The sequence below is a fragment of the Oncorhynchus mykiss genome, chromosome 17 (genome assembly GCF_057628025.1).
Source record: "Oncorhynchus mykiss isolate SJ-2025 chromosome 17, ASM5762802v1, whole genome shotgun sequence".
NCBI classification, from domain to species: Eukaryota; Metazoa; Chordata; class Actinopteri; order Salmoniformes; family Salmonidae; genus Oncorhynchus; species Oncorhynchus mykiss.
In genome coordinates this window covers 21023382-21031271 of record NC_143038.1, presented here as the reverse complement: position 1 = coordinate 21031271, position 7890 = coordinate 21023382, and the positions used below count along the sequence as shown (strand labels likewise).

Genomic DNA, 7890 nt, shown 5'->3' with positions numbered 1-7890 from the left:
TGGCTCAATAAACCCCAAGAGACCGAGTTACATTTTTGTTATTTAGATGTAGAGCAATGGGTAACTATGTGTATACGAGGTTAGATAGATTAAACACATTTTTTCTTTTGAGAGAACTTACAATTGTTATGCATCAAATTATTGAAAATAAAGTGAACAATGTATCGTTCTACACAACCCACAATTCCGGGACTAATGTAGAGAGGGACAGATAGCATAGTCTGTAAAGCCCTCCTAATGGATATTTCTGGAGGTGAGTAAATGAGAAATATATTTTAAGATTTGTTTGAATATTATTGTAATAACAAACCCCCGAGTTATTTGGGTATTTCAGGCCAAAGGCCAATATGTGTTAAAAAGTGTATATATAGCGTATAACGGTTAATATTGTCTAACGGTGGCTCGGGTCCCAAACCTTTACGCAGCTTTTACACGGTTTACCTGATCTGGAACAACATGAGGGGGATACACACTCTCAAAAATCAGGCAGTCAGTCGCCATCAGACTTTTTTCGTTGTAAGTCCTTATAATTAAACACATACCCAAGAATATTTATATATAAAAAATAGTGTGTACTATTTTAAAAACGATTTTATGTATTTACAGTCGACATACCGCCAAGAATGATAAAGGATTCGTTATGGACAGCGGACACGAGTGACATGGATGCAATTCTACCGTTCTGTACGCGCGTTTTTTCAAACTCACCGGGAACGTCCACCCCCTCATGACATATTCCAGACCCCAACAGGCAACGCACAACTGTGGCCCAAGTACATTGCTCAGATTCAACCCCACCCGAAAAGTACGGCTGGGCCGGGAACTTGAGGCTTCGCGAGCAGGCGCTCCAAGGACATGGTATGAGACCATTATACGTTTATGTTATGAGTTATACGTCTTTTTATTAGTTATACCTCTTTTGATAGAATATGTTAAAACAAGGACAAATAATGTTTTTTCAGACTGCCCGGAGACAGACCCTGCAGAATCGGGAACGCTAGCTGAAAAAAGCCCAGAGCCCTCGGTATCAGCAATTCGTCAGAACAAGCGCCAAAAAAGCCTAGGTATTTTAACGATGTATTGTTAATATATATATTATTAGACCTGAAATGTATTTGACATTTTATGTATCTAACATATTTTGTATTTAATAACGTAATTTTGTATGTATTATTTTCATTCAGACTCAGCCCCGGCGAAAAACGGCACAGACGGACACATACACCTAGAGCTGGGGGATTCCGGCACCCCGAACATTCCCGATGAAACAACCGATAGACCTGTTTTTAATGACATTTCAGATGTTGACGACCAGCTTTTCTGTGATGCGGCCAACCTTATCGACCCCGTCAATTCTACGGCATCAGTACCTGCAGTAGAACAAGAAAGGTTTTTCACATTATTTTCCAGGGCTTTGAAATCAAGGAATGTTTTGCTATACAAACGAGTGGGTGATTTAATTGAGAGACAGTACAGAGACGATATGTTATTCTGGCATAGAACAATTCCCCGCATGTTAAACAGCAAACCCATTAAAAAACGCAAATACAGACGCTAAAATCATACATGTAACCACCAATCATTCCCGAAAGACCCAAAAACGCACATCCTTAATTATCCAAATGGCCGAACTACAGAAACAAGGTGAGACAGTTGAAAGCCTCTTAGCGCAGATCCCGCCAGAACTCTTAGAAGTTATTACACGTATGAACGAGTCTGGGGTGTGCGATGAAAGCATATTATCCCAGATTCCAGCCGAACTCCTAGAAATGATTAATCGCATGAACGAGTCAGGGGGGCCCGATGAAAACCTGTTATCACAGATTCCCGAAGCCCTCATAACCTTAATTAATCGTCTGAACGAGAGTCAGACATTTTCGGCCCCGGCAACCCCAACAGAGATAGACCAACCAATATCGCCCAGGTCCGTAGAGTCTGAAACGCCACAAGATGTTTTTGGGGAATTGGAAAATTGTCTAATACATCTGGCGGGAGATGGTCTTGATAGACGTGTCCGGGTTGTGTACCGGAATAAATTCAACAATACAGAGATTCGACAGTTTTTCAATTTCCTATGGGTGAATCAGAATCTTGACTATGCGTTGTTTTACATGATGATAATGGACACTCTGAACGATCTGTTAGAGACGGCTAGAGATTATGGCGAACCACGGGATGTTCTACAGTTGGAACTTTGTGGAGATAGTCTGCATAACACAGTATCTCTTATTTTACCCAATGGCGAAGCAGATCTTGAACAATTTACCGCGCTGCTAGAACGACTTGTTCAGTCAAATTTAGCCATCATAGCCGATCGAACCCTCGAGCTTGTAGTTCAAATAATACGTCAACCCCAGGGTGGTGGTGGGCAGAGAAGGAAGCTTGATAGCCTAATGCAATCGGAAATCCTAAGCAATAAAAGGGCCTACCTCATAAACGTTCACAATCCCGATAATAAGCTATGTTTTGCAATAGGCCTAGCGCATTTACTTAACCCAGGATGTACTGATCTGACGGCATTGCAAAAGGCTAGAGAGATCCAAACGGGGGTGGGTCTCGGTATACAGGAGGCGGTTGCTTTCTCAGACATAGTCAAATTTGAAAACCTTCTGAATATCAAGATTGTGGTTTTGTACCACAGTAGAGCTAATGCATCTCTCTTGAAGTTCCAAAACAACCCCCAACCGCACCCGCAGATTCTGTATTTTTATGTGCAAAACGAACATTACTACGCCATTACCAACATCACGGCGTTCATCGGGACCCCCTATGTGTGTCCATCATGCCATACCGGCTACACCCGAAAGGGGGGGCACTCGTGCCGTTATAACTGTTCGGTATGTCAGGATGCAGAGTGCCCAATGCAACCCTTAAACTTGACACCCTGTGCTGATTGCCACCGCACATGTCGTTCGACCTACTGTTACGCTAAACACAAAATTGAAACATGGCACCCTAAGGCCTGTAAATCTGTAAGCATTTGTGCCATTAACAAGAAATGCCCAAAATGTCATTGCAATTACTACCTTAAAATAGATAGCCCTAAACCACATGTGTGTGGAATCATTCATTGTCCAATCTGTAAAGGGCCTTTGAAAAGCAGAGACGCTGAAGTGGTTCAAGAAGTGCCACACGAGTGTTATATTCAACCCTTGGCTGAAGATGAACATTCAGAGAAATATGTGTTCTATGATTTTGAGACAAATCAGCAATCGGGGGATCATTTGCCTATTTTTGTATCTACCATGACATTCAAGGGGGAAAAGTGGTCTGCAGAAGGATCCAATTGTGCACTACTCTTTATAAAACATTTTAGAAAGCCACAGTACAGAAACTTCACGTTTATAGCCCACAATGCTAGAGCCTACGATTCTTACCTGCTTCTGAATCCCTTGATACAGCAAGGCGTGGCACCCTGGGTCATAGCTCAAGGTAGTAAAATCTTGTGTTTTGTAGACCCAGCCTTCAACCAGAGATACATTGACAGTCTAAGCTTCTTACCCATGCGATTGGCTCAAATGCCAGAGGCCTTGGGTTTTGAAAACTCTGTGAAAGGTTGGTTCCCCCACTTCTTCACATCTGATGAGAATCTACATTATGTCGGATCATATCCCAGCCCTGAAATGTACGGGTGTGATCAAATGTCTCCCAAAGAGCGTGAGAGATTCATGACGTGGTACGAGACAGTAAGACATGGCACCTTTGATTTCCATAAAGAGATGGAATCATACTGTGACAATGATGTGGTTATACTTCGTGAAGGATGCCTCAGATTCAGAGAAGAGGTAATCAAAGATGCAGGTATTGACCCCTGGAGTTGTACAACTATTGCATCGGCATGCATGAAAACCTATCGTACACACTATTTGCCGACCGCTTCAATAGCCATTCCCTCGCCTGACAACTACCGACGCCAATTCAAGTCATACTCTAGTGGGTCCATTCAATGGTTAGAGTATATGGCCCAGGATAAAGACATTTTTATTCAACATGCTTTGAATCGAGGGGAGAAGGCATTTGGCTCTTACCATGTAGATGGCTACACACAGATTGACGGGGTTGAGACCGCGTATGAGTACAACGGTTGTTTCTTCCATGGTTGCAAATCTTGCTTTGTGCCCCAGACCCTGTGTGTCCTAACCCAAAAGACTTTTGGGGAAATGTACCAAGAGTTTCAAGACAAAGTTGATTCTTTACAGGCTACTTACGGTCTAAAAGTGGTTGTTTTGTGGGAGCACGAATGGACAGCCCTCAAAAAGTCTGATCCTAATGTTCAAGCCTTCCTTTCCAGCTTTGAAACCCCCGAGCCCCTGGAACCGCGCCAGGCCTTGTATGGCGGCCGTACCAATGCTTTGACATTGCGGTATGTAGCGCAACCCGACGAGACAATAGGCTATGTAGATTTTACATCCCTTTATCCTCATGTAATGAGTTCCTCATGCTATCCTATAGGGCATCCAGAAATTATTCATCGGGATTTTGACTTACCCCAAAACTATTTTGGTCTGATCAAAGCAACAGTCTACCCTCCTAGGGGTTTGTTTATACCTGTGTTGCCTTACAGGGGCCCTCAAGGAAAACTTTTCTTTCCCCTTTGTCGCACATGCAGTGAAAACATACAGCAAACCCCATGTGATCACTCAGATCAAGAAAGAGCCCTGACAGGGGTGTGGGTCACAGTTGAATTCTCTAAGGCTTTAGAGATGGGGTATCGTGTGGCCAAAATCTTTGAAGTATGGAACTTTACCAAGAAATCAGACACTCTTTTTAAAGAGTACATCAAAACCTTCTTGAGATGTAAGCAAATGGCTTCAGGCTATCCTGCATCGGTCACAGATCAAGAGAGTAAAGACAGGTACATTCAAGACTATCACGACAGAGAAGGCATCCTTCTTGACCCTGACAGAATAGAGGTCAACAAAACCAAACGAAATGTGTCGAAATTGTACTTAAACTCGCTTTCGGGCAAATTAGCGCAGAGGTGTAATATGCTAACAACGTCGATTATTAAAGACCCGGAAGAATTTTTGGAATTTGTTTTTTCGGACCAATACGAAATTTCACATTTTTCATTCTTGAGTCAAGACATTGCCTTGGTGCAATGGCGACGTAACAAGAAGTGGGTTCTACCTCCGGGTAATGTAAATGTGTTTCTTGCAGCATTTACCACGGCCTATGGCCGACTTGAACTGTACAAGCTCATGGAGCAGCTTCAGAGGCGGGTTCTTTACCACGACACAGACTCTGTGGTCTATGTAAGCAAACCGGGGGATTGGATCCCCCCACTCAGCAACTATCTGGGCGGCTTAACGAGTGAACTCGCAGAGGGTGACCATATCACCGAATGGTCCTCCTGTGGTCCTAAAAGCTATGCTTTTAGAACTAAGGACAATCACGTGGTTTTGAAAGCCAAAGGCGTGACTCAAAACTATGAAAATGCCCCGCGTGTAAACTTGGAATCAATCACACGCTTGGTCGAGGGGTTCCTAAATGACAGGAATAGTGACTTGGAGATTTTGAGCTCCTACAAAAAGATTGTTAGAGATAAAAAGGGCTTCCATCTGAGGAATGCCCCACTCACTAAAAGATTCAGGGTTGTCTATGACAAGAGACGGCTTTTGCCTGACGGGACCACATTGCCCTATGGCTACTGACTTATGCTACATGCAGCAGTGTGTCAGGCGTGACTCAAAACTATGAAAATGCCCCGCGTGTAAAACTTTGAATCAGTCACACGCTTGGTCGAGGGGTGCCTAAATGACAGGAATAGTGACTTGGAGATTTTGAGCTCCTACAAAAAAAAGATTGTTAGGTCTAAAAAAGGGCTTCCATCTGAGGAAGGCCCCCACTTACTAAAAGCTTCAGGGTTGTCTATGACGAGAGACTGCTTTTTGCCTGACTGGACCACATTGTCCCTTTGGCTACAGACTTATGCTACAAGCTACAGGGTGTCTTAAAGCTTAAGATATAATGACTGCTGTAGAAGGTTTTGACCCCCGGTTGCAACTACCATTTTCGGCCTTAATCGCAGGGCCTTCGAATAGTGGTAAAACTTGTTTTGTAAAAAGTATTTTAGAGAATTCTGAACATGTGTTATCTCAAAAGCCTGATAATGTTGTGTGGTGTTATTCTTGTTATCAACCTCTGTATGATGAATTGTTGAAGACAATAAAAATCAAGTTTGTTGAAGGAATACCTGATTCCCTGTCTGATGATGAACTTTTACCTCCTCATAAAAACAATCTGCTGGTTTTGGACGATATGCTATTTGCAGGTAGCGAACATCCTGAAATTGCCCGAGCATTTACCCAATATACTCATCATAGAAACCTGTCTGTGCTTTACTTGGTGCAGAATGTGTTTCACCAAGGTAAAAATAGCCGCACCATCAGTTTGAACGCCAATTACATGGTTTTGTTCAAAAATCCTAGAGACAAACTACAAATTAACACTCTAGCTCAGCAGATGTACCCGGGAAGGAAATCCTACTTTATGGAGAGCTACGAGGACGCTACCAAAGCGCCATTTTCTTATTTAATCGTGGATTTAAAAGCAAATACTCCAGAACACCTTAGGCTACGAACAGGTCTGTTTCCGTGGGAGTGGCCGGCTGCGTACATACCTAAAAAGTAACCGCTATGTCTCTGCGTTTAAAAAGAAACTTGCCCCTCTTGAGAAGCCTAGTTGGGGCTACATCTAATGAACGGAAGGCCATCTTGGGTCACTGTTCTTCAGATCTAATATTATCCCTATGTGAGATTGCTTTGAATCTTCTCAAAGGACGCATTCCACTCACCCTGACACAATTGAAAAAATTAAAGAGACAAAAGACCGCGATCAAGCTCTTTGCCAATAAAAGGGTCAGTCTTCAAAAGAAACGACATAGCATACAACAGTCTGGGGGTTTTCTTCTACCTTTACTAAGTATAGCCGTGCCCTTCATCACCAGCCTTATTGCAGCCCGACGTGGGGGTTGAACACATAGGGTGATGGCCAATAAAATGTATCTGGTGCCACAACAAGAGTTGGATAGACTTAAAAAACAAGTGCAGGGTCCCGAAAATATCAGACAAACAGCTGAAAATGATTTGGATACGGCCATGAAGGATATTTTGAATCAAAAAGGCTTGAACCCCTATGATAAGGTCCAAAAATACACAAACCTCTTGCAAAGGTATTTGTCCTTGGTGAAACAAGGGGAGAGAGAGACAGGCCATTTAACTATTTCCCTACAGGACCCTTTAAAAGATGACGAGCCTAGCGAGAGCCACGCCCCTGTAATGCCGGTACCTGTGAGCTTACCGTCTGAAGCTCAAATGCCTGTTGAAGATAAAGTTATGCATGACATGTTAGCCCATGTTCCGGCACGTAACAGGAAAAATGTTAGCTACATTATGAACAAGCTAAAAGACTCAAAGGGGGCAGCTACTTGGAACGACAAAGGAGAGTTTATCCTTCAGGGCTCGGTTGTCAAAGGTTCCCATATGCTGGACTTGCTTAAAAGTACCACATCTGCCCACAAGGTTGCTGATGACAGAAGACCTCCAGGATGGCTTCAGTTTCTTAAGGCCCTGGCCATCCTCAACATACCCCTCTCGGGTGTACCCAACTATAAGACTCGTCAACAAATTCACTCTTTAAAACACACACCTTCAACGAAATACAGCACCCCTAAAGACGCCCCAAAACCCTCGCATCCTTATGAAATGAATGACGATAACCCATTTACCCCCCTGAACGCCTCCGGACCTTTCCATAATCCCGATCTCTCTGGGTGGTTAGACTTTTGAATGACTTTTGAATGACTATGATTAAATTCAATACATTTTATTTGAAAAAATAAGCAATTTAACATTTGTGGCATTCTTGAAACATTTGGCGTGAGCATAC

The 7890-nt window shown here is 43.0% G+C and overlaps 1 long non-coding RNA gene across 1 annotated transcript; it reads left to right on the top strand.

The window, feature by feature from the left end:
* The first annotated feature begins 549 nt into the window (after positions 1-549).
* On the top strand, positions 550-2363 carry LOC118938798 (uncharacterized). Its single transcript, XR_016488136.1, has 3 exons — positions 550-858; positions 963-1064; positions 1185-2363. It is a non-coding gene; the product is annotated as an uncharacterized LOC118938798 (long non-coding RNA).
* Positions 2364-7890: the final 5527 nt, after the last annotated feature.